This window comes from Panulirus ornatus, chromosome 30 (assembly GCF_036320965.1).
Source record: "Panulirus ornatus isolate Po-2019 chromosome 30, ASM3632096v1, whole genome shotgun sequence".
NCBI classification, from domain to species: domain Eukaryota; kingdom Metazoa; phylum Arthropoda; class Malacostraca; order Decapoda; family Palinuridae; genus Panulirus; species Panulirus ornatus.
Genome location: NC_092253.1, coordinates 15,029,609 through 15,057,009, shown reverse-complemented (window position 1 = coordinate 15,057,009; position 27,401 = coordinate 15,029,609).

Sequence of the window (27,401 nt, the reverse complement as noted above, 5' to 3'; positions counted from 1 at the left end):
CACACACACACACACACACACACACACACACACACACAGATCCAGCTCACCCTCCGGTCACCATGAATGGACGATCACTCTCACTGAAGATATCCCCAATCATTCTGGCATCACATGACACGCGCATGACATTCACTCTCCACTCTAAATGCATCAACACACAAACTAAAAGACCTCAGATCCCTAACCGTCACCAGATCTGGGTAAGATAAGGAATCCTTTAGCATCCTCTACGAACATTTTCTTCCGCTCCACACTAAACTACGCCTCACCTGCTTCGTCTTCCATCCTTCCAAAAGATATTCAAAGCTGCAAACTGCAGAACGTAGAATATCCATAACAATATACTGGCCGCCTAACAACTACAATCACTCATTACATGCTCAATGAAACAAAGATCTTCTCAATACAATTCCACTTCATCAGCTTGACATTCAGTTGTTTACAACAGCGCCAGTAGATCCCTCCCAAAAAAACCACTCTAGAACTAACCACCAAACCACCAAGCAGAAACAAAAAGCTTACTGTAACACTAATACGCTCATACACACGGACATAACTAGACAAGCAATAACAACCAACTTCTCAGCTCAGTGTTTAACACCACCTTACCAAACATACGTACATCCATCTAGAATCACACTCCCCAGACAAGCACGAGTTACACTTACCTGTCTGTACTGTGGACATCACCCATCACTACGAACATATCCCAGGACCCTTCATGATTACCATGCCACAGCCACCGTGAAGACACCGCACTCTCCCCACACACACGACACATTATAACATATCGTCTCGTCCCGTGGACGAGGAACACTTAACGCTGCGGGAATTTCGTAAGATTGGAGGGACTCCTGGGGCAAGAAGCAAAGACACACACACACAAACACACACACACACACATTTATATATATATATATATATATATATATATATATATATATATATATATATATATATAGAACTGAATATGACAGCATGTTTAGAGATTATATATATATATATATATAGAACTGAATATGACAGCATGTTTAGAGATTAATCTTTTTAATGTTCTCCAAATAAGTTAGACATGGTGTCATATTCAATTCTATGTGTATTAGATAATACCTGCTGCCAGCTCATACTTATATAAGTGTAAGCTGTGAATTGGAACGATGTGGTATACAGGGGTCGACGTACTGTCAATGGATTGAACCAGGGCATGTGAAGCGTCTGGGGTAAACCATGGAAAGTTTTGTGGGGCCTGGATGTGGAAAGGGAGCTGTGGTTTCGGTGCATTATACATGACAGCTAGAGACTGAGTGTGAACGAGTGTGGCCTTCGTTGTCTTTTCCTAGCGCTACCTCGCGCGCATGCGGGGGGAGGGGGTTGTCATTTCATGTGTGGCGGTGTGGCAACGGAAATGAATAAAGGCAGCAAGTATGAATTATGTACTTGAGTATATATGCATACGTCTGCGTATGTATTTATGTGTATACGTTGAAATGAATAGGTATGTATATGTGAGTGTGTGGACGTGTATGTATATACATGTGTATGTGGATGGGTTGGGCCACTCTTTCGTCTGTTTCCTTGCGCTACCTCGCTAACGCGGGAGACAGCGACAAAGTATGACATATATATATATATATATATATATATATATATATATATATATATATATATATATATATATATATATATATATTTATATATATCTATCTATATATATATATATATGATATATATATATATATATATATATATATATATATATATATATATATATATATATATATACATATATGATAATGATAATACTGATATGATAATGATAATAATAATACTAATAATGATAATAATAATGATAATAATGATAATGATAATGACAATAGTAATGATATATATAACTGATCCCAAAGGGATAAGGGAAAAAGCATACAGCGTATCGTATAATGCGACTAAGTGGGGTAGGAGCTGGTGGATGGAAATCCTCCCTTCCCGCTTTACTTTCCAAAAAGAGCAGAGCACGGAGCCAAGTGAGGAATTTTCCCTCTGTGGCTCTGTCATCTGTTCTTGACGCTACCTCGTTCACGCAGGAAACGGAAAGCATATAAGTATACATTGAAGGTAATAAGTGGAAGCAACTGCTATTCTGTAGTGGTGGTAGTGTGTGGCAGACGACCACCATCCAGGGAGGCACCATCGCCTGCTGTGGGAGGGAGGGTGTCTTGTCAGCCAGCACCGCGGCCTTTGTTACGTACCCAGTTTCACGACCATATTTCTACGTTCTTTTTTCTGTTCCTTTTCTCTTCCACATTTGGAGCGCTGGCACTCAAGCTCACTCCCACACATCCATCTCTTGTACACAACACTTGACGATAAATTGCTCACACATGTTTGTTTTCTTTATTTTCTTACCTTTGAATTTTTCATAATTTATGACGTTACTTTGATTTTGTGTTTTGTTTATTCTCCTCCCTTCTCTCGCCCCCACTCCATTCCTGGATCACAGAACAGGAATAACGGAGAGACTCCTTCGGTGGAAGGGAACAAAGGACGCATGTCCAAAGAGTCTTCTTGGAATGTGTTGAGGTCACCAGCAGAGTATGGCTTCTGGAACCACTTCTCTTCTCGATCTACGTGAATGACTCGCCAGGAAGTAAAGACTCCAAACTGAACATGTCCGCAGATGATGCCGTGGTCATGAGGGGAAGTAAACAGAGAAAAGTATGATCTTCACCTAAAAGAGGATCCAGACAGACTCTAAAGTTACGATAAATAGTTGAATGTCAATCTGAGTAAATGTAAAGTAACGAGTGTGGAACACAGAGAAACACAAAACCCTCAGAATGATCATCATCTAACAGGATCTAAGCTGCAGGGACCTCTGTGGGAGAGGGACTTGGGAGATGAACTCGCCCCTGACCTGTCACCAGAGTTCCACATGGGGAGAGTAGGAGAGAAATTGTCTACTGGCAAACATGAGAACAGAGTTGAGGTATAATGATAAGGAAATACTCAGCAAACTGTTCACATCCTACAATAGACCAAAATGAGAATAGCTTCCTCAGATTCGGTCAGCTCAAAGAAGCACAAAGAGCTGACAGAGAAGGTGCAGAGGAGAGCGACAAAGATGTCACCACAATCAAGAGAGACGAGTCACAGAGGGAAGGAGTGTGGGTGACTTGATCACAACTTTCATGCTTGTAAAGCACATTGCTGGTCCAGACAGTGAATAGATCTTACAAGGATACAGGATAGACCAGCCAGCCAGAGGCCATTGCATGAATTCAGATTTGTTACAGAAGGACGTACAGAAGTTATTTTGTATTGTCCGAGTGGTGGAGGAAGGGAATAACCTGCATGAAGGAAGAGTAATTGTGGATACACAAGCTTCAAAAGTTGTCTGATGCCATAGAATGTGCAAGGGATGGGGCCTTACGAGTACAGACCTTCCTCCACGTACAGTACAAAAACTTAATCACACACACACACACACACACACACACACACAGAGCATAATTTTATGCGTGTGTATACATAAACCTGAGACACGGTACATGTTATAAGAGCACACAAATAGTAATCAGACAGTAATCACACATGACACACTATCCTTATAGGTACTGGGCAGGAAGTAGGTACCTATGATTTCTCTCTCTCTCTCTCTCTCTCTCTCTCTCTCTCTCTCTCTCTCTCTCTCTCTCTCTCATCCTCTTATCGCTACCAAGATAAGAAGGTTACAGGTTAAATGTCCCACCACTGTCCAGCTGTCATCGTGAGGAATGTGCCAAGAGAAAATGTCTCATCTGAATATGGGCAAAATTCCAGTGTCGCCCACATTGTTCCTCGGGACGGATGATCCAAGTGAGACGTCAGGTAGGCAGCAGCCGTGCCCCTGGAGTGAGACATCAGGAGGGCAGCAGCCATGCCCCTGGAGTGAGATGTCAGGTAGGTAACAGCCGTGCCCCTGGAGTGAGACATCAGGATGGCAGCAGCCGTGCCCCTGGAGTGAGACATCAGGAGGGCAGCAGCCGTGCCCCTGGAGTGAGACATCAGGAGGGCAGCAGCCATGCCCCTGGAGTGAGACGTCAGGTAGGCAGCAGCCGTGCCTCTGGAGTGAGACGTCAGGAGGGCAACAGCCGTGCCCCTGGAGTGAGACATCAGGAGGGCAGCAGCCGTGCCCCTGGAGTGAGACGTCAGGTGGGCAGCAGCCGTGCCTCTGGAGTGAGACGTCAGGAGGGCAACAGCCGTGCCCCTGGAGTGAGACGTCAGGTGGGCAGCAGCCGTGCCCCTGGAGTAAGACGTCAGGAGGGCAGCAGCCGTGCCCCTGGAGTGAGACGTCAGGTGGGCAGCAGCCGTGCCCCTGGAGTAAGACGTCAGGAGGGCAGCAGCCGTGCCCCTGGAGTAAGACGTCAGGAGGGCAGCAGCCATGCCCCTGGAGTGAGACGTCAGGAGGGCAGCAGCCGTGCCCCTGGAGTAAGACGTCAGGTGGGCAGCAGCCGTGCCCCTGGAGTAAGACGTCAGGAGGGCAGCAGCCGTGCCCCTGGAGTAAGACGTCAGGTGGGCAGCAGCCATGCCCCTGGAGTAAGACGTCAGGAGGGCAGCAGCCGTGCCCCTGGAGTAAGACGTCAGGTGGCCAGCAGCCGTGCCCCTGGAGTAAGACGTCAGGAGGGCAGCAGCCGTGCCCCTGGAGTGAGACGTCAGGTAGGCAGCAGCCGTGCCCCTGGAGTAAGACGTCAGGTGGGCAGCAGCCGTGCCCCTGGAGTAAGACGTCAGGAGGGCAGCAGCCGTGCCTCTGTAGTGAGACGTCAGGTAGGCAGCAGCCGTGCCCCTGGAGTGAGACGTCAGGTAGGCAGCAGCCGTGCCTCTGGAGTGAGACGTCAGGTAGGTAACAGCCATGCCCCTGGAGTGAGACGTCAGGTGGGCAGCAGCCGTGCCTCTGGAGTGAGACGTCAGGTAGGCAGCAGCCGTGCCCCTGGAGTAAGACGTCAGGTGGGCAGCAGCCGTGCCTCTGGAGTGAGACGTCAGGTAGGTAACAGCCATGCCCCTGGAGTGAGACGTCAGGAGGGCAGCAGCCGTGCCCCTGGAGTGAGACGTCAGGTGGGCAGCAGCCGTGCCCCTGGAGTAAGACGTCAGGTAGGCAGCAGCCGTGCCCCTGGAGTAAGACGTCAAGTGGGCAGCAGCCGTGCCCCTGGAGTGAGACGTCAGGTGGGCAGCAGCCGTGCCTCTGGAGTGAGACGTCAGGCAGGCAGCAGCCGTGCCCCTGGAGTGAGGCGTTAGGCGGCAGTAACCGTCTGCTGCGGGAGGGGCACCGATGTTCGGGGATCTTCCACAGGCATCACCAGTTCTGCTACGGGAGGCACATACATCACCCTCCTGAAGAGACATATCCTCCCAACTCTCCTGAAGAGGCCACGTGCTCCTGAGGAGGCATCATTGCGTCCCTCAAGTAACAACGTGCTACTGAGGATGTGCATCTTGTTCTTGTGGTCCTAAAGAAGCAATGCCCTCTTAAAGGGACCCTCTGCTCCTGAGAAAGGAAGGGAACCTCTGCTCCTGAGGAAAGAAGGAAACCTCTCCTCCTGAGGAAGGAAGGAAGGAAACCTCTGCTCCTGAGGAAAGAAGGAAACCTCTCCTCCTGAGGAAGGAAGGAAGGAAACCTCTGCTCCTGAGGAAAGAAGGAAACCTCTCCTCCTGAGGAAGGAAGGAAGGAAACCTCTGCTCCTGAGGAAAGAAGGAAACCTCTCCTCCTGAGGAAGGAAGGAAGGAAACCTCTGCTCCTGAGGGAGGAAGGAAACCTCTCTTCCTGAGGGAAGAAGGGAACCTCTGATCCTGAGGAAGGAAGGAAACCTCTGCTCCTGAGGAAGGAAGGAAACCTCTGCTCCTGAGGGAGGAAGAAAACCTCTGCTCCTGAGGGAGGAAGAAAACCTCTGCTCCTGAGGGAGGAAGGAAACCTCTGCTCCTGAGGGAGGAAGAAAACCTCTGCTCCTGAGGGAGGAAGAAAACCTCTGCTCCTGAGGGAGGAAGAAAACCTCTGCTCCTGAGGGAGGAAGGAAACCTCTGCTCCTGAGGGAGGAAGGGAACCTCTGCTCCTGAGGGAGGAAGGGAACCTCTGATCCTGAGGGAGGAAGGGAACCTCTGATCCTGAGGGAGGAAGGGAACCTCTGCTCCTGAGGGAGGAAGGGAACCTCTGATCCTGAGGGAGGAAGGAAACCTCTGCTCCTGAGGGAGGAAGGGAACCTCTGATCCTGAGAAAGCAGCATACTGCAGGTAAACATACACTGGAACCCATTCATCACAAGTTTGTAGGTATGTGGACATAACCTCACTCTCCTCTTTATCCTTGATATTATCATCTTAAGGGTTTTAAATGTTACTATGGTCGGCAAACACATGATCTTCATGAACCTTCTTCCGCGAGTTCATAGCTTTGTTGCCCGATCGATTCTTTTAAATATCCCTCCAAAATCTTCTCTTTTTAAACATTCAAATGAACCTTCTTGCCCTGGTCGCCCCTCCGACCTCAGAGGTCTACTTGTATGTTAACCTCGTCAGACCCTCAACGGGACTTGTATATATTTACCGTCAATTTTTAGTCTTTTTTTCCCCTATGTGGCCAGACTGAGGAGTCTTCTTTTTTTCCCAACATGGACAGACTGTGGAGATTTCCTTATCGTTCATTCCATTTACGTCTGTTAGTATTTTCGCTGCATTTTTCTGGACCCTTTCCAGCAGCTCTATGTGGCTCGGTACCAAAGACCCATTTGATGATTGAAGACTGGTGTGGTAGATTTCAGCTCAGGAAGTATGAAAGTCTTGTATAGTATTTCTTTCGCATCTCTCTCCTTGAAAGCAGAATGTAGTTTATTTTCCTCATGATCCTCCTCATATATTCTGGTGGCCAGTTTGGGCAGACTCTGAGGACATGTGTTCTCTTTGCTCTCCCAGCTAGGCAGCTATCAAGCCATTTCGAGCAGCTCTTTTCTGACACCAGTCTTGTCTTACTTCATCATCCGTCTCCTGTGGAAGGCTGGTTTGGGTCCCATCTGGTGGTGCAGAAGGTTGTTGCTGACCCAATAGTGGTGCAGGAGGTTGTTGCTGACCACCTGCAGATCTACTACCACCGCGTTCCTCCCTCCACACCACTCCCTGAGCCAGTGTGGTGACCCACTGGAGCAGTCTGTGCCAGTCTAGAATTCCTCTATCTTCCCATTTTTTTTTCACTGTCATCTTGCAGGTCTGGCTCGTTGCTGATCCTGGCCTCGAGTTCAGCGCTACTTTTCTTGCTCGTTTATGGATAATCGTACCACGCTGCCCCCGCTCTGCTAAAACATTTCCCACGTTGAAGGAAGATCTTGATGAACATTACCAGTTGGCTTGAACGGCGTCTCCGAGTGACAACCGTCAACGGTGAGGTGCCACATGGGTCATGGGTCCTGTGAGGATCTATAGCCCCTTCGTGAACCTAGCTCTCTGCAGTGGATTTATATCAGTGTCTTTTAAAGGTGTTTCTCCTCCCCCCCGGCTGTGGTCGTGCAGTGAAATGATTACAATGATTATGAAGTTTTGGGGTGTATTTACCAACCCGAAACTTCGTGAATCAGATCATACATGATCACGTCTGTATCAGTGACTTCGCCATCTGAACCCCTTAACCTCACTATTTCATCCCCATAAGTTAACGTAAAAGTTTTGGTTGTTTCGTACCTCATCTGTTCCTTCTTGCTGGTCCTGAAGTCGCCCTTTCTGGTCCTCATGTACGTATCATATGTATCCTGAGTCATGTTGATGTACTCTCTCTCCCACGCTTTCTGTGTTCCCTTCCTCTTTCTTTTTTTTACATTTCTGTTACTCATTTATTCACTTTTTCTGTCTTTCTCTACACTCTACTGACGGTCCACATCTCTCAGTGCCCAGGTGATGCATTTCATGAAATCTACTCTTGTCCAACACCCAGGTCATGGCGACATACGGCCTTCTGTTGTGACACTGGGGCCTGCAGGGTGTGTGTTATGCTCCTGATGGGATACTATGCCCCTGAGGGTATGCATCCTCCCCCCCACCCATGGAACACTCTTCTTCTGAATGGCTTTATGCTCCTGAAGGAACATTTTGCTCCAGGAAGGATATCCTGGCGCAGAAATATGGTCTATCAAATTTACTTCATGCTCCTTAAGGACGCTGATGATCTTAAAGGGATTCCACACTTCTAAAAGGAATTTCACAATTTTTAACAGGAAAAGTGTATTGACAAATAAGTTTTTCTAAAAGATCCTGAAAGGTCCCTCCGATCCTGAAGGAACCTGGTGCCTTCGGAGGGCTCCTGATGGTAAGTCTTAACCTCGAAGGACACCCGCAATTCTAAAGGGATCAGAAATACTACTTAAAGGATCATTTCGTACCTAAAGGGACGTTGTGACTTAGAAAAACACCCGTCACTTGGGGAGAATTGATGCCAGAACACGTCATGTCTGGGACAAATGGAAATGCTCAACCTACTGATTGTTGACGATGTTTACAGTGGCTGGGGTAACCCTGTTCTTGTAACGGTCTGTACGCGGGTCGGATGGACTTGATGCGGTTGTGGCACTGAACTTGTAACTAGGGAACGAGGGATCTTTGATGGAGGAGGGTGACGGTGGCTTCTTTACGAACAGTCTGGTTAAGTGCAGGTAATCCTTGGGAAGAACTGGAAGGTTTAGTGTACATGTTTTCAAGTTTGGCGCAGAAATTCTAAGTTGCCATGGACCAGCAGGAGGCTGGGTCCTCCCGCCAGTGTATGTTGCCGTGGACCAGCAGGAGGCTGGGTCCTCTCGCCAGTGTATGTTGCCATGGACCAGCAGGAGGCTGGGTCCTCTCGCCAGTGTATGTTGCCATGGACCAGCAGGAGGCTGTGTCCTCCCGCCAGTATATGTTGCCGTGGACCAGCAGGAAGCTGGGTCCTCCCGGCAGTGTATGTTGCCGTGGATCAGCAGGAGGCTGGGTCCTCTCGCCAGTGTATGTTGCCATGGACCAGCAGGAGGCTGGGTCCTCTCGCCAGTGTATGTTGCCATGGACCAGCAGGAGGCTGGGTCCTTCCGCCAGTGTATGTTGCCGTGGACCAGCAGGAGGCTGGGTCCTCTCTCCAGTGTATGTTGCCGTGGACCAGCAGGAGGCTGGGTCCTCTCTCCAGTGTATGTTGCCGTGGACCAGGAGGAGGCTGGGTCCTCTCGTCTATGCCACAGACCACATACCCAGTAATACTGTCAGATTTGAGCAGCACTTGATTACAACAGGTGGCAGATAAGTCCTCACAAACACCAGTTTATCTTACCTGAACACCTGCAAGCTGTTTCAGACAACCCCAGTACATCAGGCCGTGCGGGGTCGTCGAACCCCAGCTCTTGAATTACACTCTGAGCATTGATGCCCATCTCTCCACTGCCACTCCAGTCATGTATTTGCACAACACAAAATTATCAGATCATAAAGTCATATGAGATCTCTCAATTCTCCATCCAGTGGTGAGGTAAGTATGGACGAGTGGAATATAAGAGGATGGAAATTGTACGTGATTTTGTGAGGGAAGAAATTTACTTAAGTAGGTTAATGTAAGGCAAGTATGAGAGGCAGTGTGAGGTAAGGATGAGAGGCAGTGTTGGGCAAGGATGAGAGGCAGTGTGAGGTTTGAGTGGGATGGAGTGATGGGTGTAGCATTACGCCTGGAAGGTGATGGAGATTGTTATGGAAGAGAAGGAGTGACATTATTAATGACGGATCAATGACAGGAAATGATATGTGATGACAAATGTGTCAGGACAAGATTATTAGTGGCAAGTGTTCAAGTCTGAGAGGATAAGAATGTCTGGAGTGGGTGTATGTGATCCATGTGATGATAGATGGAGTTTAAGTGTGTCTCGTGTGGTTGTATGTGATCCATGTGATGATAGAGAGAAGGACTTATGTCTGGTGTGGTTGTATTTGATGCATGTGATGACAGAGAGAAGGATGTATGTCTGGTGTGGTTGTATGTGATCCATGTGATGATAGAGAGAAGGACGTATGTTTGGTGTGGTTGTATGTGATCCATGTGATGATAGAGAGAGGGACGTATGTCTGTTGTGGTTGTATGTGATCCATGTGATGATAGAGAGAGGAACGTATGTCTGGTGTGGTTGTATGTGATCCATGTGATGATAGAGAGAGGGATGTTAAGGATGACGTCTGCAGAGAACCTGAGACACCAACACATGAAGTACATCTTGACCCTCGAACACCTGTGTGTCATGGCTGACTTGACTGGCTGGGTGGAGGAGGGGGTGGAGGAGGGGTGACAGGTGGGTGTGGAGCTACCACATGTATATGACTGGGTGAGGGGGGAGACTGGAGGAGGGGTGATAGGTGGTTGTGGAGCCACCACATGTATATGACTGGGTGAGGGGGGAGACTGGAGGAGGGGTGATAGGTGGTTGTGGAGCCACCACATGTATATGACTGGGTGAGGGGGGAGACTGGAGGAGGGGTGACAGGTGGGTGTGGAGCCACCACATGTATATGACTGGGTGAGGGGGGAGACTGGAGGAGGGGTGATAGGTGGTTGTGGAGCCACCACATGTATATGATAGCTGGATGAGGGGAGAGAGTGGAGAGGGGTGATAGCTGGTTGTGGGGCCCTACATAGGCATGACAAAGGTAAACGACAACATGGACTGTATACATCAGAAGGCTCGAGTGTCGTAAGCAAGTACTATAAACAAAGACATATTCTGATGACATGACTGAGGGACCGGAGCCGCTGGACTTGGCGCGTCGTGCAGTCAGGCAGGAGTCAGTCTGCTCAGTGTTATCAGTCTGGCCAGGAAGCCGTCGTCCACCTCAGGGCACAATCGTTCATCTGGAAAAGCACGGGAAGCCACCGTCGACCCCCTGTATCATGGTGATGAAACGAGCGGCGTCAAGCTGTCAAAGCAGGACAAGCTGCGTACATAAAGGTAAGCTGCGTACATTAAGACAAGCTACGTACATAAAGGTAAGCTGGGTACATTAAGACAAGCTACGTACATAAAGGTAAGATGCGTACATCAAGACAAGCTGCGTACATAAAGGTAAGCTGCGTACATTAAGGCAAGCTATGTACGTCAAGGTAAGCTGCGTATATTAAGACAAGCTGCGTAGATAAAGGTAAGCTGCGTACATCAAGACAAGCTGCGTACATAAAGATAAGCTGCCTACATTAAGACAAGCTGCGTACATAAAGGTAAGCTGCGTACATCAAGACAAGCTGCGTACATAAAGGTAAGCCGCGTACATTAAGACAAGCTGCGTACATAAAGGTAAGCTGCGTACATTAAGACAAGCTGCGTACATAAAGGTAAGCTGCGTACATTAAGACAAGTTGCGTTCATAAAGGTAAGCTGCGTACATTAAGACAAGTTGCGTACATAAAGGTAAGCCGCGTACATTAAGACAATCTGCGTACATAAAGGTAAGCTGTGTACATGAAGACAAGCTGTGTAGATAAAGGTAAGCTACGTACATTAAGACAAGCTGCGTACATAAAGGTAAGCTGCATAAATTAAGGCAAGGTGCGTACATAAAGGTAAGCCGCGTACATTAAGACAAGCTGCGTACATAAAGGTAAGCTGCGTACATTAAGACAAGCTGCGTACATAAAGGTAATCTGCGTACATCAAGGCAAGCTGCGTACATAAAGGTAAGATGCGTACATTAAGACAAGCTGCGTACATAAAGGTAAGCTGCGTACATTAAGGCAAGCTGCGTACATAAAGGTAAGCTGCGTAAATCAATACAAGCTGCGTACATAAAGGTAAGCTGCGTACATTTAGACAAGCTGCGTACATTTAGACAAGCTGCGTACATAAAGGTAAGCTGCGTACATTAAGACAAGCTGCGTAGATAAAGGTAAGCTGCGTACATTAAAACAAGCTGCGGGCACTAAGACAAGCTGCTTACTTAAAAGTAACCTGCGTACATTAAGGCAAGCTGGCACATAAAGGTAATCTGCGTACATCAACACAAGCTGCGTACATAAAGGTAAGCTGCATAAATTAAGGCAAGCTGCATACATAAAGGTACGCTGCGTACATTAAGACAAGCTGCGTACATAAAGGTAAGCTGCGTACACTAAGACAAGCTGCATACATGAAGGTAAGCTGCGTACATTAAGACAAGCTGCGTACATAAAGGTAAGCTGCATTTATTAAGGCAAGCTGCGTACATAAAGGTAAGTTGCGTACATCAAGACAAGCTGTGTAGATAAAGGTAGGCTGTGCACATTAAGACAAGCTGCGTACATAAAGGTAAGCTGCGTACATTAAGGCAAGGTGCGTACGTAAAGGTAAGCCGCGTACATTGAGACAAGCTGCGTACATAAAGGTAAGCTGCGTACATTAAGACAAGCTGCGTACATAAAGGTAAGCTGCGTACATTAAGGCAAGCTGCGTACATAAAGGTAAGCTGCGTACATGAAGACAAGTTGCGTACATAAAGGTAAGCTGCGTACATTAAGGCAAGCTGCGTACATAAAAGTAAGCTGCGTACATCAAGACAAGCTGCGTACATAAAGGTAAGCTGCGTACATTTAGACAAGCTGCGTACATAAAGGTAAACTGCGTAAAGACAAACTGCGTAGATAAAGATAAGCTGCGTACATTAAGACAAGCAGCGTACATAAAGGTAAGCTGCGTACATTAAGGCAGGCTATGTACATCAAGGTAAGATGCGTACATTAAGACAAGCTGCGTAGATAAAGCTAAGCTGCGTACATCAAGACAAGCTGCGTACATAAAGATAAGCTGCGTACATTAAGACAAGCTGCGTACATAAAGGTAAGCCGCGTACATTAAGACAAGTTGCGTACATAAAGGTAAGCTGCGTACATTAAGACAAGCTGCGTACATAAAGGTAAGCTGCGTACATTAAGACAAGCTGCGTACATAAAGGTAAGCTGCGTACATCAAGACAAGCTGCGTACATAAAGGTAAGCTGCGTACATTAAGACAAGGTGCGTACATAAAGGTAAGCCGCGTACATTAAGGCAAGCTGCGTAGATAAAGGTAAGCTACGTACAGCAAGGTAAGCTGCGTACATAAAGGTAAGCTGCGTACATCAAGACAAGCTGCGTACATAAAGGTAAGATGCGTACATTAAGACAAGCTGCGTACATAAAGGTAAGCTGCATACATTAAGGCAAGCTGCGTACGTAAAGGTAAGCTGCGTACATTAAGACAAGCTGCGTACATAAAGGTAAGCTGCGTACATTAAAACAAGCTGCGGGCACTAAGACAAGCTGCTTACTTAAAGGTAACCTGCGTACATTAAGGCAAGCTGCGTACATCAAGGTAAGCTGCATACATTAAGATAAGCTGCGTATATCAAGCTGCATATATTACGACAAGCTGCGTGCACAAAGGTAAGCTGCGCACATCAAGTCAAGCTGCGTACATAAAGGTAATTTGCGTACATCAACACAAGCTGCGTACATAAAGGTAAGCTGCGTAGATTAAGGCAAGCTGCGTACATAAAGGTACGCTGCGTACATTAAGAGAAGCTGCGTACATAAAGGTAAGCTGCGTACACTAAGACAAGCTGCGTACATAAAGTTAAGCTGCGTACATTAAGACAAGCTGCGTACATAAAGGTAAGCTGCGTACATCAAGACAAGCTGCGTACATAAAGGTAAGCTGCGTACATTAAGGCAAGCTGCGTACATAAAGGTAAGCTGCGTACATTAAGACAAGCTGCGTACATAAAGGTAAGCTGCGTACATTAAGACAAGCTGCGTACATAAAGTTAAGCTGCGTACATTAAGACAAGCAGCGTACATAAAGTTAAGCTGCGTACATTAAGACAAGCAGCGTACATAAAGGTAAGCTGCGTACATTAAGGCCAGCTGCGTACATAAAGGTAAGCTTCGTACATTAAGACAAGCTGCGTACATAAAGGTAAGCTGCGTACATTAAGACAAGTTGCGTACATAAAGGTAAGCTGCGTACATTAAGGCAAGCTGCGTACATAAAGGTAAGCTGTGTACATTAAGACAAGCTGCGTACATAAAGTTAAGCTGCGTACATTAAGACAAGCAGCGTACATAAAGGTAAGCTGTGTACATTAAGACAAGCTGCGTACATAAAGTTAAGCTGCGTACATTAAGACAAGCAGCGTACATAAAGGTAAGCTGCGTACATTAAGGCCAGCTGCGTACATAAAGGTAAGCTTCGTACATTAAGACAAGCTGCGTACATAAAGGTAAGCTGCGTACATTAAGACAAGTTGCGTACATAAAGGTAAGCTGCGTACATTAAGACAAGCTGCGTACATAAAGGTAAGCTGTGTGCATTAAGACAAGTTGCGTACATAAAGGTAAGCTGCGTACATTAAGACAAGTTGCGTACATAAAGGTAAGCTGTGTGCATTAAGACAAGTTGCGTACATAAAGGTAAGCTGCGTACATTAAGACAAGTTGCGTACATAAAGGTAAGCTGTGTGCATTAAGACAAGCTGCGAATATAAAGGTAAGCTGCGTACATTAAGACAAGTTACGTACATAAAGGTAAGCTGCGTACATTAAGGCAAGCTGCGAACATTACAAGGCAAGCGACCCAGCGATGCAACGCTGGTTCATTACAATAATACCCGAGCCAAGGTAAAGAGAGTGCTTCAGGTGGCAAGACGTACCTCACCACTGCAGTACGTGCCCTCCACCACCTCAGCAACACACTCCTCACTGGCCGGGGACGAGGTTGGCAAGATCGCAGGTATATCAGCGCCAGGCCACCGTCCTGCTCTGAAGACGGACGGATCATTTATGATCAAGAAACAGATGTTCCAATCGATCTTGTTGCCTCCACGGCAGAGATCTCCCCCACATCGTCTCGTATTGCTCGACTGGTACCCTAAGGGGAAAGGAAGAACGAATACCACCTTCGCTCCAAGGCGCAGGGCCGGCAGAGCTCCCACCTAACTTCCCCGTGACGAGGAGGGACATGGGTTCTACATGAAGCCTCCGCCGAAAGGCTACTCTCGGAAGTGATGATATTCTATACCAAATATCTCACTTACCACAGATCTGACTCCTGAGGTTTCCTGTCGTCCCTGTGTAACGGTATGTTCCCGGAGGGGGACACAGTGCCACCAAAATAGAAGGAAGCTACCATGATCCTAGGCTAGCAAGGATGCTACACTACTACACAACTACAGACCAAAGGTATTCCTTACGAACTGTGTCTGCAGAATACTTGTAATGATGGTCAGTTCCAGGCTGATGTAATTTGAGGAAAAAGTTCTGTCTACATCCACATTCACAGAATCGAAATCTACAGCAGGTGCTCTTGTTCCACCAGAAAATGATATAAAGGCGTCCTTCTCTCAGGGGTATTCATTACCCTTTGTTACTTTTTTGACGCAGAAAAATCATATGACACCACATGGAAGCTTATGGTACGCTGAGGAGAAAACAAGGCGCTGGGCTAAAAGGGAGAACCTCCCCGTCTTCCTCCAGGACTTCCTTGCAATCAGGGAGTCCATGTGTTGGGAGGGAACCAGCTCATCGAACCCAGGTAGAGCCAGATGGAAAATGGGTCACGCTGAGGACACTTCATTATGGGACTCCATAATCAAGCGTCCTCACTGTGACTCATTTTGCCATCGACGACATGATGAAGGCTCTACCAAAGGGCGTCTCGTGCGGTCTGTACGTGGATGACGACTCTGTACTCTTCTGGAGGAAGTCTAGCCTGCGTACAAGAACCTCTACAGACCGTGGTAAAACGAATATCTCTGTGGGCCATATACCACGGGGACAAGTTCTCTTATAGCGAAACCGTGACACCTCCATAACATAGGGAGGGACTTCCAGTTCTCCCTCTAAGAAATGGAACCACTGCACTTTGTCAGGGAGGTTAAGTTCCCAGGTCTAATATATGGCCTTATGAACGTGTCTGCCTCATAGCCTACTCGAAGTAAAGATCACGAAAGCGCTAGGTAGCATGTAGCGTGCTGATGTACGAGGCATATTCGTCGGTATCACATGATGTAAGATCCCGTCCACAACGATGCTCTAAGGATCTGCACTGTAACCTTCCCAATTTCTCTAGTACAATCCTTTATTCACAGTGCGGAGAACAGTCTCCATGACTGCTTCGAGAATATATGACCTTGATTTATCATAGCAAGTTACGGAGAGATCCAGATTTTTCCAGCTGTAGGGCTGTGATCGACCTTCCATCAGATGGACAGTCCTATGGAGGGAGAATGCGAGAATCTGCATCAGATCTGACGATGAATCTGCAGGATCGTACCAGTTGGAATGCCCCAGACCTCACCATGGATCAGTCCACTGCAGACACGATGCAAGGATTTGGCTGCAGTAGGGAAAACGATAAGCATCGAAGAGAATATCAAGCGGAGTTTCCTGGTACACACGTCATAACACTAAGGATACACAGATATAGACATAGACGTTACAGATATAGACACAGACGTTACACAGATATAGACGTAGACGTTACAGATATAGACGCAGACGTTACACAGATATAGACACAGACGTTACACAGATATAGACACAGACGTTACACAGATATAGACACAGACGTTAAACAGATAGAGACACAGATGGCTCCAGATCTGATGATGGCGTGGAGTTTGCAGCTGTGGGTAGTAGGAAGGATGCTGAAGGTAGCCAACCTTCTGCTTGAGAAAGAAGTTATAGTCAATGACTCATTCTCTCAGTGGGAGAAATTCAAGACTGGCTTGCACTTATGCAGTCACAGGAGGATAGCTCTATCAGTGCTGGGCTTCCGTTCGTGCTGGTATTCGTGGGAACGAACGAGATCACCATCAGGCCGAGGCGGCTCTACCCGCCTGCTGGTATTCCTTCGAACATATCCATTTTTGCTCTCCGAGATAACGTTCTCGCCTTCCACACATTCTTCAGTGCTCCCAGAACCTTAGCCCCCTCTCCCACCCTGTGACTTACTTCCGCTTCCATGGTTCCATCCGCTCGTTTCCCTCCATATAGAAGGTAGCGCTGGTTAAGGAAATACCCGAGTGAAGTCATCCTCAGCGTCGCACTGTGTGTCTACACACGAGGGACGTGTACAGTGTCGAAGGTCAGTCTTGTTAAGAACACTTCCGTCGACCCATCACGAGACATTCTTCATCTCTGGTCAGCTGGATTAATGACCTCAACACTGGTGTTCCAGGTTCATCTGTGAGAGGACGGGTCGCCAGACTGGCTGTCTGAGGAAAACATGTACCATTCCTCCCCTAGTCTGTCGGCTGATGCGTTCCTTGGTGTGTGCAGACGAGGCCTACTTCACTGCCTCCAGCATACGTGAGGACGAGTACCATCAAGCTATGGTGTAGGTGTGTGTGTGTGTGTGTGTGTGTGTGTGTGTGTGTGTGTGTGTGTGTGTGTGTGTGTGTCTAACATATCTTAAAGGCTTACGAACCTATTGACAGGTTTTCACTTGCTTCTTACATTCACCTGACTTCTGTTACCATGGAAATATTTCTTTACATTTTCTTTTTTTTAACTCTTTCCTAGTTACATCCCCTCCTTGGCTGATTCTTGCCACCTTTAATGGAGTAAATAGTATCAATACTTACGAATCTGTTAAGAAACTACAAAATAATAATTACTTTTTCTTGCCAAGTCAATGGTTGACATCAATTCTCACTATCTCTCATTCTTTAGGCACAATCTCTCGTTGCCTTCCGCTGGACCTCCTCGAACAGATCTATGTTTCGCACATGCGGGGTTACCACTGCTGCTACACACACTAATATGAATCTCATGTTGTAAATGTTTCTTCGGGAGTCTGTACTTGTGTAAAGATTCAGTGGCCGGTACGAGATGTTGCAACTCCCTCACAGTTCTCATGATCTGATGGTCTGGTAACAGCCTGGGGACTGCGTTCCTCTCATAGGTAGTCTCTTGTGATCATACTGCTCCCAGAGGATAACCATAACCTGGTCTCGTTCCAGTGAGACCCATCCTCGCTCCGTTCGGGTTTCTGAACCTGATCAACCATAGACCACATCATAACTGCATCCTCTCCAGGCAACTGTGTGAGGGTGTTGCAGTCCCTGGCACATCTTACTGTTCTTATGACTGTATCATGATACGTCAGCATAGTGGGTAACGAATGATGACCTCACAAGTTAGTGACATGGGTCAAGTATGTGTTCGACCATATAACTGGCTCCACTGGGTAATAATGGTATTCCAACCTAGCTTAAATAGGGCGCCTCCGACATGTGCTCTTTGTTCCCTTAGAAAAAGATCGATCCATAGATAGCATATTTTTTCTTAAGCTTCCCCAATTTTGTTTTTCCTTATCAATTTCCAGCTTGGGATACTGTCGCACACTTCCAGGCAGGCATGAACACACACTCCACCCAACCACCTCTATGACAAGTCCAGAGGATTTGCTGTGCATGACATCCCTGTGAAACTCTACTGCCTCTCGCTGAGGCACTTTTCTTCTTTGCACGCAGCTATCATCCATCTGTGTCTGTTTACATTTTTCATCATTCTTTTACGGCATGTGCTTGTAGATGACACCGAGGTTTTCATAAGCATGTTTTCCTATCGCCTTAATTATAGATTGACACGACAGTTGCTGAATTCACTTTCTCGCCACAGGTCTCTCTATCACAGGGTGTGTGAACATCTCGTGCGACATCTCATACGCTTCCAGCTTCATCTCTGTGGAACATACGAAGCCATCTGTCTTCCTTCCTTATATGGTCTTTCTTTTGTGTCATTCCATCTAGTTAGTGTATGCGGTCACGTGGCCTCCTCGGGGAATGCGCTCCGATACGCAAATCCCCTTGTGACTCAGCAACACTTCTTCCCTCTGATGCCTTCAGTCGAATCCTTCGGTCTTTGAAAGACTGTTCTGGGTAAGTTCCTAGAATATCTCGTATCATCACTTTCTCTGACCACAACATATATTCTCATACATTCTCGTACATTCTAGTCCAATATCATACTGGACTTATTTATTTCCTCCATTCATCTTTCAAATATATCCTAATCTTGTGGATCCTTCTTGATCTTCATAGTACATATTTGCTGTGCTCAGCTCCTTGACATCTTCCTCTGAACCATATCTCGTTCTAGTCCGCTTCTCCCTTTGCTTATCGTGCCCTCGTCGACCATCTACTGCCTCCCTGATCATGCAGTATACGAACACCCTCACGTAACATCATTTCACGGTTCTTAATGTCGAATTCCATGTTTCATTTAGCTTGAATTGAGAGACAAAAGAAAGAAGGAAAAAGCAACATCTAGTTGTGTAACGTATCTCGTATCCTACGTTGATTTCATTTTCAGTTAGACAAAACATGTTCTTAGACGTGAGCACTGTGAGGGTAGTTTCTCATTTTCTTATTTTACATCCCAAGTTACTGTCGGTGAAAATGGGCATCAGTATTGACAGTGTACCATCCCCTCTGACTCAGGGTGTTCAGTGTCATGTTGGTCCAGGATGTTCTCCCGAACACACACTAATAATGGACGTCCTCATGTCTCTCACTCCCTCATGAAGAGCCAGGTGTTCTTAAACCATTTACCTCATATCAGAACAACTCATCATCAACATAACTTTTCCTGACCTGAACAGTGCTTGTTCTCATGCCTCTCGTGCCATATTAACCAGACATTTCATGATAGTTAACACAGGGTATTTGATCCACTTCATCAACGTAACACAGAAATGATCTTCCATTTCTCGTTCCTTCACTTAACTCTGGCCATCATGGCCCATTGCGTCTTGCTCGGAGGGCCAGACCCCGTCACCTAGTGGCCTCCTGTGCCACCCCTGCCGCCGGGTGGCGCCTGGAACAAATGACACATCAGTCCAGCTACTTCGTCAGCTCTGCCTCATCTACCTCAGCAGCGACTGGCTTTATACCATCTTAGTCCTTTCTCATCTCAGGTCTTTTGTCCTGACTATTGAACCATCTGCAACATAAATATCATCTAAATCAGTTCTCTCAAACTTGGATGACACTGGCCTGGTTATCATGGAGCTGTGGGTTACTGGTCTGGTTATCATGAAGCTGTGGGATACTGGCCTGGTTATCATGAAGCTGTAGGATACTAGCCGGGTTATCATGGACCTTTGGGATACTAGGCTGGTTGTCGTAAAGCTGTGGGATACTGGCCTGGTTATCATGGAGCTGTGGGATAATAGAATGGTTATCATGAAGCTGTGGGATACTGGCCTGGTTATCATGAAGCTATGGGATACTGGCTTGGTTATCATGGAACTGTGGGATACTGGCCTTGTTGTAGTGGAGCTGTGGGATACTGGCCTGGTTATCATGAAGCTGTCGGATACTAGCCTGGTTATCATGAAGCTGTGGATATGTCTGGTTATCATGGAGCTGTGGGATACTGGCCTGGTTATCATGAAGCTGTGAGATATAGCCTGGTTATCATGGAGCTTTGGGATAATAGGCCTGGTTATCATGAAGCTGTGGGATACTTGTTCTGGTATCAGGCTTGGATACTGGCCTGGTATATAAGCTGTGGATACTGGCCTGGTTATCATGGAGCTGTGGGATAATAGAATGGTTATCATGAAGCTGTGGGATACTGGCCTGGTTATCATGAAGCTATGGGATACTGGACTGAGTATCATGGAGCTGTGGGATACTAGGCTGGTTATCATGAAGCTGTGGGATACTGGCCTGGTTATCATGATGCTGTGGGATACTAGCCTAGTTATCATAAAGCTGTGGGATACTGGAATGGTTATCATGCAACTGTGGGATACTGGCCTGGTTATCATGAAGATTTGAGATACTGGCCTGGTTATCCTGGTGCTGTGGGATACTGGCCTGGCTATTATGGTGCTGTGGGATACTGGCCTGGTTATCATGAAGGTGTGGGATACTGGCCTGGTTATCATGAAGTAGTGGGATACTGGCCTGGTTATCATGAAGCTGTGGGATACTAGCATGCTTATCATGAAGCTGTGGGATACTGGCCTGGATATCATGAAGCTTTGGGGTACTGTGTCTGAATATCATGAAGATGTGGGATACTAGTCTGGTTATCATGGAGCTGTGGGATGATAGCCTGGTTATCATTAAACTGTGAGCTACTGAACTGGTTATCATGGAGCTGTGGGATACTGGCCTGGGTATCATGGAGCTATGGGATACTAGCCGGGTTATCATGAAGCTGTGGGATATTGGCCTGGTTATCATAAAGCTGTGGGATACTGGTCTGGTTATCATGGAGCTGTGGGATACTGGCCTGGTTATCATAAAGCCGTGGGATACTAGCCTGGATATCATGAAGCTGTGGGATACTGGCTTGGTTATCATGGAACTGTGGGATACTGGCCTTGTTGTAGTGGAGCTGTGGGATACTGGCCTGGTTATCATGAAGCTGTCGGATACTAGCCTGGTTATCATGAAGCTGTGGGATACTGGTCTGGTTATCATGGAGCTGTGGGATACTGGCCTGGTTATCATGAAGCTGTGAGATATTAGCCTGGTTATCATGGAGCTTTGGGATAATAGCCTGGTTATCATGAAGCTGTGGGATACTGGCCTGGTTATCATCAAGCTGTGGGATACTGGCCTGGTTATCATGGAGCTGTGGGATACTAGTCTGGTTGTCATGGAGCTATGGGATACTGGCCAGGTTATCATGAAGATGTTGGTTACTAGCCTGGTTATCATGAAGCTGTGGGATACTGGTCTGGTTATCATGGAACTGTGGAATACTGGCCTGGTTATCATGAAGCTGTGGGATACTAGCCTGATTATTATGGAGCTGTGGGATAATAGTCTGGTTATCATGAAGGTGTGAGATACTGGCCTAGTTATCATGGTGCTGTGGGATACTGGCCTGGCTATCATTGTGCTGTGGGATACTAGCCTAGTTATCATGGAGCTGTGGGATACAGGTCTAGTTATCAAGAAGCTGTGGGATACTGGGCTGGTTATCATGAAGCTGTGGGATACTGGTCTGGTTATCATGTAGCTGTGGGATACTGGTCTGAATATCATGAAGCTGTGGGATACTAGCCTGGTTATCATGGAGCTGTGGGATACTAGCCTGGTTATCAAGAGGCTGTGGGATACTGGCCTGGTTATCATGGAGCGGTGGGATACTGGCCTGGTTATCATGAATCTGTTTCATACTGGACTGTTACTTATGGAGCTGTGGGATACTGGCCAGGCTATCATGGAGCTGTGGGATACTAGACTGGATGCCATGAAGCTGTGGGATACTGGCCTGGTTATCAGAGAGCTGTGGGATACTGGCCTGGTTATCATGAAGTTGTGGGATACTGGTCGGGTTATCATGAAGCTGTGGGATACTAGCTTGGTTATCACGGAGCTGTGGGGTACTAGCCTGGTTATCAAGAAGCTGTGGGATACTGGCCTGGCTATCATGGTGCTGTGGGATACTGGCCTGGTTATCATGGAGCTGTGGGATACTAGCATTGTTATCAAGAAGCTGTGGGATCTAGCCCGGTGATCATGTAGCTGTGAGATACTGGCTTGGTTATCCTGAATCTGTTTGATACTGGCCTGGTTATATATGAAGTTGCGGATACTGGCCTGGTTATCATGGACCTGTAGGATACTAGCCTGGTTATCATGAAGCTGTGGGATACTGGCCTGGTTATCATGAAGCTGTGGGATACTAGCCTGGTTATCATGGACCTCTGGGATACTACGCTGGATGTCATGAAGCTGTATGATACTGGCCTGGTTATCATGGTGTTGTGGGATACTGTCTTGGCAATCATGGCGCTGTGGGATACTGGCCTGGTTATCATAAAGCTGTGGGATACTGGCCTGGTTATCATGGAGCTGTGGGATAATAGCATTGTTATCATGAAGCTGTGGGATACTGGCCTGGTTATCATGAAGCTGTGGGATACTGGCCTGAGTATCATGGAGCTGTGGGATACTAGACTGATTATCATGAAGGTATGGGGTACTGGCATGGTTATCATGATGCTGTGGGATACTAGCCTGGTTATCATGAAGCTGTGGGATACGGCCTGGTTATCATGGAACTGTGGGATACTGGCCTGGTTATCATGAAGCTTTGGGATACTGGCCTGTTTATCATGAAGCTGTGGGATACTGGCCTGGTTATCATTGTGCTGTGGGATACTGGCCTGGCTACTATGGTGCTGTGGGATACTAGCCTGGTTATTGTTAAGCTGTGGAATACTGGCCTGGTTATCATGAAGTTGTGGGATACTGGCCTTGTTATCATGAAGATTTGGGATACTAGCCTGCTTATTATGAAGCTGTGAGATACTGGCCTGATCATCATGGAGCTGTAGGATATTGGTCTAGTTATCATGAAGCTGTGGGATACTGGCCTGGTTATCATGAAGCTGTGGGATACTAACCTGGCTATCATGAAGCTGTGGAATACTGGCCTGTTTATCATGAAGCTGTGGGATACTGGTCTGGTTATCATGGAGCTGCAGAATACTGGCCTGGTTATCATGAAGCTGTGGTATACGAGCCTGATCATCATCAAGCTGTGGGATACTGGCCTGGTTATCATGGAGCTGTTGGATACTGGCCTGGTTGTCATGGAGCAGTGGGATACTCGCCTGGTTATCATGAAGCTGTGGAATACTCGCCTGGTTATCATGAAGCTGTGGGATACTAGCCTGGTTATCATGAAGCTGTGGGATACTGGCCTGGTTATCATGGTGCTGTGGGATATTGGCCTGGCTATTGTGGTGCTGTGGGATACTGGCCTGGTTATTATGAAGCTGTGGGATACTGCCCTGGTTATCATGAGGTTTTGGGATACTTGCCTGGTTATCATGAAGATGTGGGATACTAGCCTGGTTATCATGACGCTCTGTGATACTGGCTTGAATATTATGAAGCGGTGGAATACTGGCATGATTATCATGGAGCTTTGGGATACTATCCTGGTTATCATGAAGGAGTGGGATACTGGCCTGGTTATCATGGAGCTGTGGGATACTAGCCTGATTATCATGAAGCTGTGGGATACTGGCCTAATTATCATGAAGCTGTGGGATACTGGCCTGGTTATAATGGAGCTTTGGGATACTGGCCCGGTTATCATGAAGCTGTGGAATACTAGCCCGGTTATCATTAAGCTGCGGGATACTAGCCTGGTTGTCATATAACCGTGGAATACTAGACTGGTTATCATGAAGCTGTGGGATACTGGACTAGTTATCATGGTGCTGTGGGATACTGGCCTGGCTATCATTGTGCTGTGGGCTACTGGCCAGGTTATCATGGAACTGTGGGGTATTGGTCTGGTTATCAAGAAGCTGTGGGATACTTGCCAGGTTATCATGAAGCTGTAGGATACTGGCTTGATTATCATGAAGCTGTGGGATACTGGTCTGGTTATCATGAAGCTGTGGGATACTAGCCTGGTTATCACGGAGCTGTGGGATACTAGCCTGGTTATCATGAAGCTGTGGGATACTGGCCTTGTTTTCATGAAGCTGTGGGATACTAGCCTGATTATCATGAAGCTGTGGTATACTGGCCTGGTTATCACGGAAACTGTGGGATACTGAACTGGTTATCATGAAGCATTGGGATACTAGCCTGGTTATCATGAAGCTGTGGGGTAATATTGCCTGGTTATCATGAAGCTGTGTGATACTAGCCTGGTTATCATAGAGCTGTGGAATACTAGCCTGGTTGTCATGAAGCTGTGGGATACTGGCCTTGTTATCATGGTGCTGTGGTATAGTGGCCTGGCTATTATTGTGCTGTGGGATACTGGCCGGGCTATCATAAAGCTGTGGGGTACTGGCCTGGTTATCATGAAGTTGTGGGATACTGGCTTGGTTATCATGAAGCTGTGGGATACTAGCCTGCTTATCATGAAGGTGTGGAATACTGGCCTTATCATCATGGAGCTGTGGGATATTGGTCTAGTTTTTATGAAGCTCTGGGATACTGGCCTAGTTATCATGAAGATTTGGGATACTGTGTCTGGTTATCGTGAAGCTGTGAGATACTAGCTCTGTTATCATGTAGCTGTGGGATACTAATCTGGTTATCATGCAGCTGTGGGATACTGGCCTGGTTATCACGGACGTGTGGCATACTGGCCTGGTCATCATAAATCTGTTTGATACTGGCCTGGTTATATATGGAGCTGTGGGATACTGGCCTGGTTATCATGGAGCTGTGGGATACTAGCATGGTTGTCATTAAGCTGTGGGATACTGGACTGGATGTCATGAAGTTGTGAGATACTGGACTTGTTATCTTAGAGTTATAGGATACTAGACAGGTTATCATGAATCTGCGGGATACTGGTCTGGTTATTATGAAGCTGAGGGATACTGGCCTTGTTATCATGGTGCTGTGGGATACTGGGTTTGCTATCACTGTGCTGTGGGATACTGGCCTGGTTATCATGGAGCTGTGGGATACTAGCCTGGTTATCATGAAGCTGTGGGATACTGGCCTTGTTATCAAGAAGCTGTGGGATACTTGCCTGGTTATCATGGAGCTGTGTGATACTAGAATGGTTATCATGAAGATGTGGGATACAGGGCTGGTTATTATGAAGGTGTGGGATACTAACCTTGTTATTATGGATACTGGCCTGGTTATCATGGAGCTATGGGATACTGGCCTGGTTATGATGAAGCTGTGTGATATTGGCCTGGTTATCATGAAGCCGTGGGATACTGGCCTAGTTATCATGAAGCTGTGGGATACTAGCCTGGTTATCATGGAGCTCTGGGATACTAGCCTTCTTATCATGAAGCTGTGAGATGCTGGCCTGGTTATCATGGAGCTGTGGGAGACTGGACTGGGCATCATCATGTTATTATGGGATACTGGCCTGGTTATCATGGAGCTATGGGATACTGGCCTGGTTATGATGAAGCTGTGTGATATTGGCCTGGTTATCATGAAGCTGTGGGATACTGGCCTAGTTATCATGAAGCTGTGGGATACTAGCCTGGTTATCATGGAGCTGTGGGATACTAGCCTGCTTATCATGAAGCTGTGAGATGCTGGCCTGGTTATCATGGAGCTGTGGGAGACTGGACTGGGCATCATGAAACTGTGGGATACTAGCGTTGTTATCATGTAGCTGTGGGATACTGGCCGGCTTAACATGGAGCTTTGGGATACACGCCTGGTTATCATGGCGCTGTGGGATACTGGCCTGGTTATCATGAAGTTTTGGAATATTGGCATGGTTATCATGAAGCTCTGGGATGCTAGCCTGGTTATCATGGAGCTGTGGTATGGTAACCCGGTTATCATGAAGTTGTGAGGCACTGGCCTGGTTATCATGGTGATGTAGGATACTAGCCTGGTTATTATGGTGCTGTGGGATACTGGCCTGGTTATCATGAATCTGTGGGATGCTAGCGTGGTTATCATGAAGCTGTTCGATACTAGCCTGGTTAAAAAGAAGTTGTTGGGTACTGGCCTTGTTATCATGAAGATGTGGCCTGTTTATCATGGAGCTGTGGGATATTGGTCTGGTTATCATGAAGCTGAGGTAAGATAGCCTGGATTTCATGAAGCTGTGGGATACTGGCCTGGTTATCATGAAGCTGTGGGATACTAGCCTGGTTATCATGGAGCTGTGGGATACTAGCTTGGTTATCAAGAAGCTGTGAAATACTAGCCTGGTTATCATGAAGCTGTGGGATACTGGCTTAGTTATCATGGTGCTGTGGTATACTGGCCTGGCTATCATTTAGCTGTGGGATACTGGCCTGATTATCGTGGAGCTGTGGGATATTCGTCTGGTTACCAAGAAGCTGTGGGATACTGGCCTGGTTATCATGAAGCTGTGGGATACTAGCCTGGTTATCACGGAGCTGTGGGATTCTAGCCTGGTTATCATGAAGCTGTGGGATACTGGCCTGGTTATCATGGAGCTGTCGGATACTGGCCTGGTTATCATGAAGCTGTGGGATACTAGCCTGGTTATCATGACGCTCTGTGATACTGGCTTGAATATTATGAAGCGGTGGAATACTGGCATGATTATCATGGAGCTTTGGGATACTATCCTGGTTATCATGAAGGAGTGGGATACTGGCCTGGTTATCATGGAGCTGTGGGATACTGGCCTGATTATCATGAAGCTGTGGGATACTGGCCTAATTATCATGAAGCTGTGGGATACTGGCCTGGTTATAATGGAGCTTTGGGATACTGGCCCGGTTATCATGAAGCTGTGGAATACTGGCCCGGTTATCATTAAGCTGCGGGATACTAGCCTGGTTGTCATATAACCGTGGAATACTAGACTGGTTATCATGAAGCTGTGGGATACTGGACTAGTTATCATGGTGCTGTGGGATACTGGCCTGGCTATCATTGTGCTGTGGGCTACTGGCCTGGTTATCATGGAACTGTGGGGTATT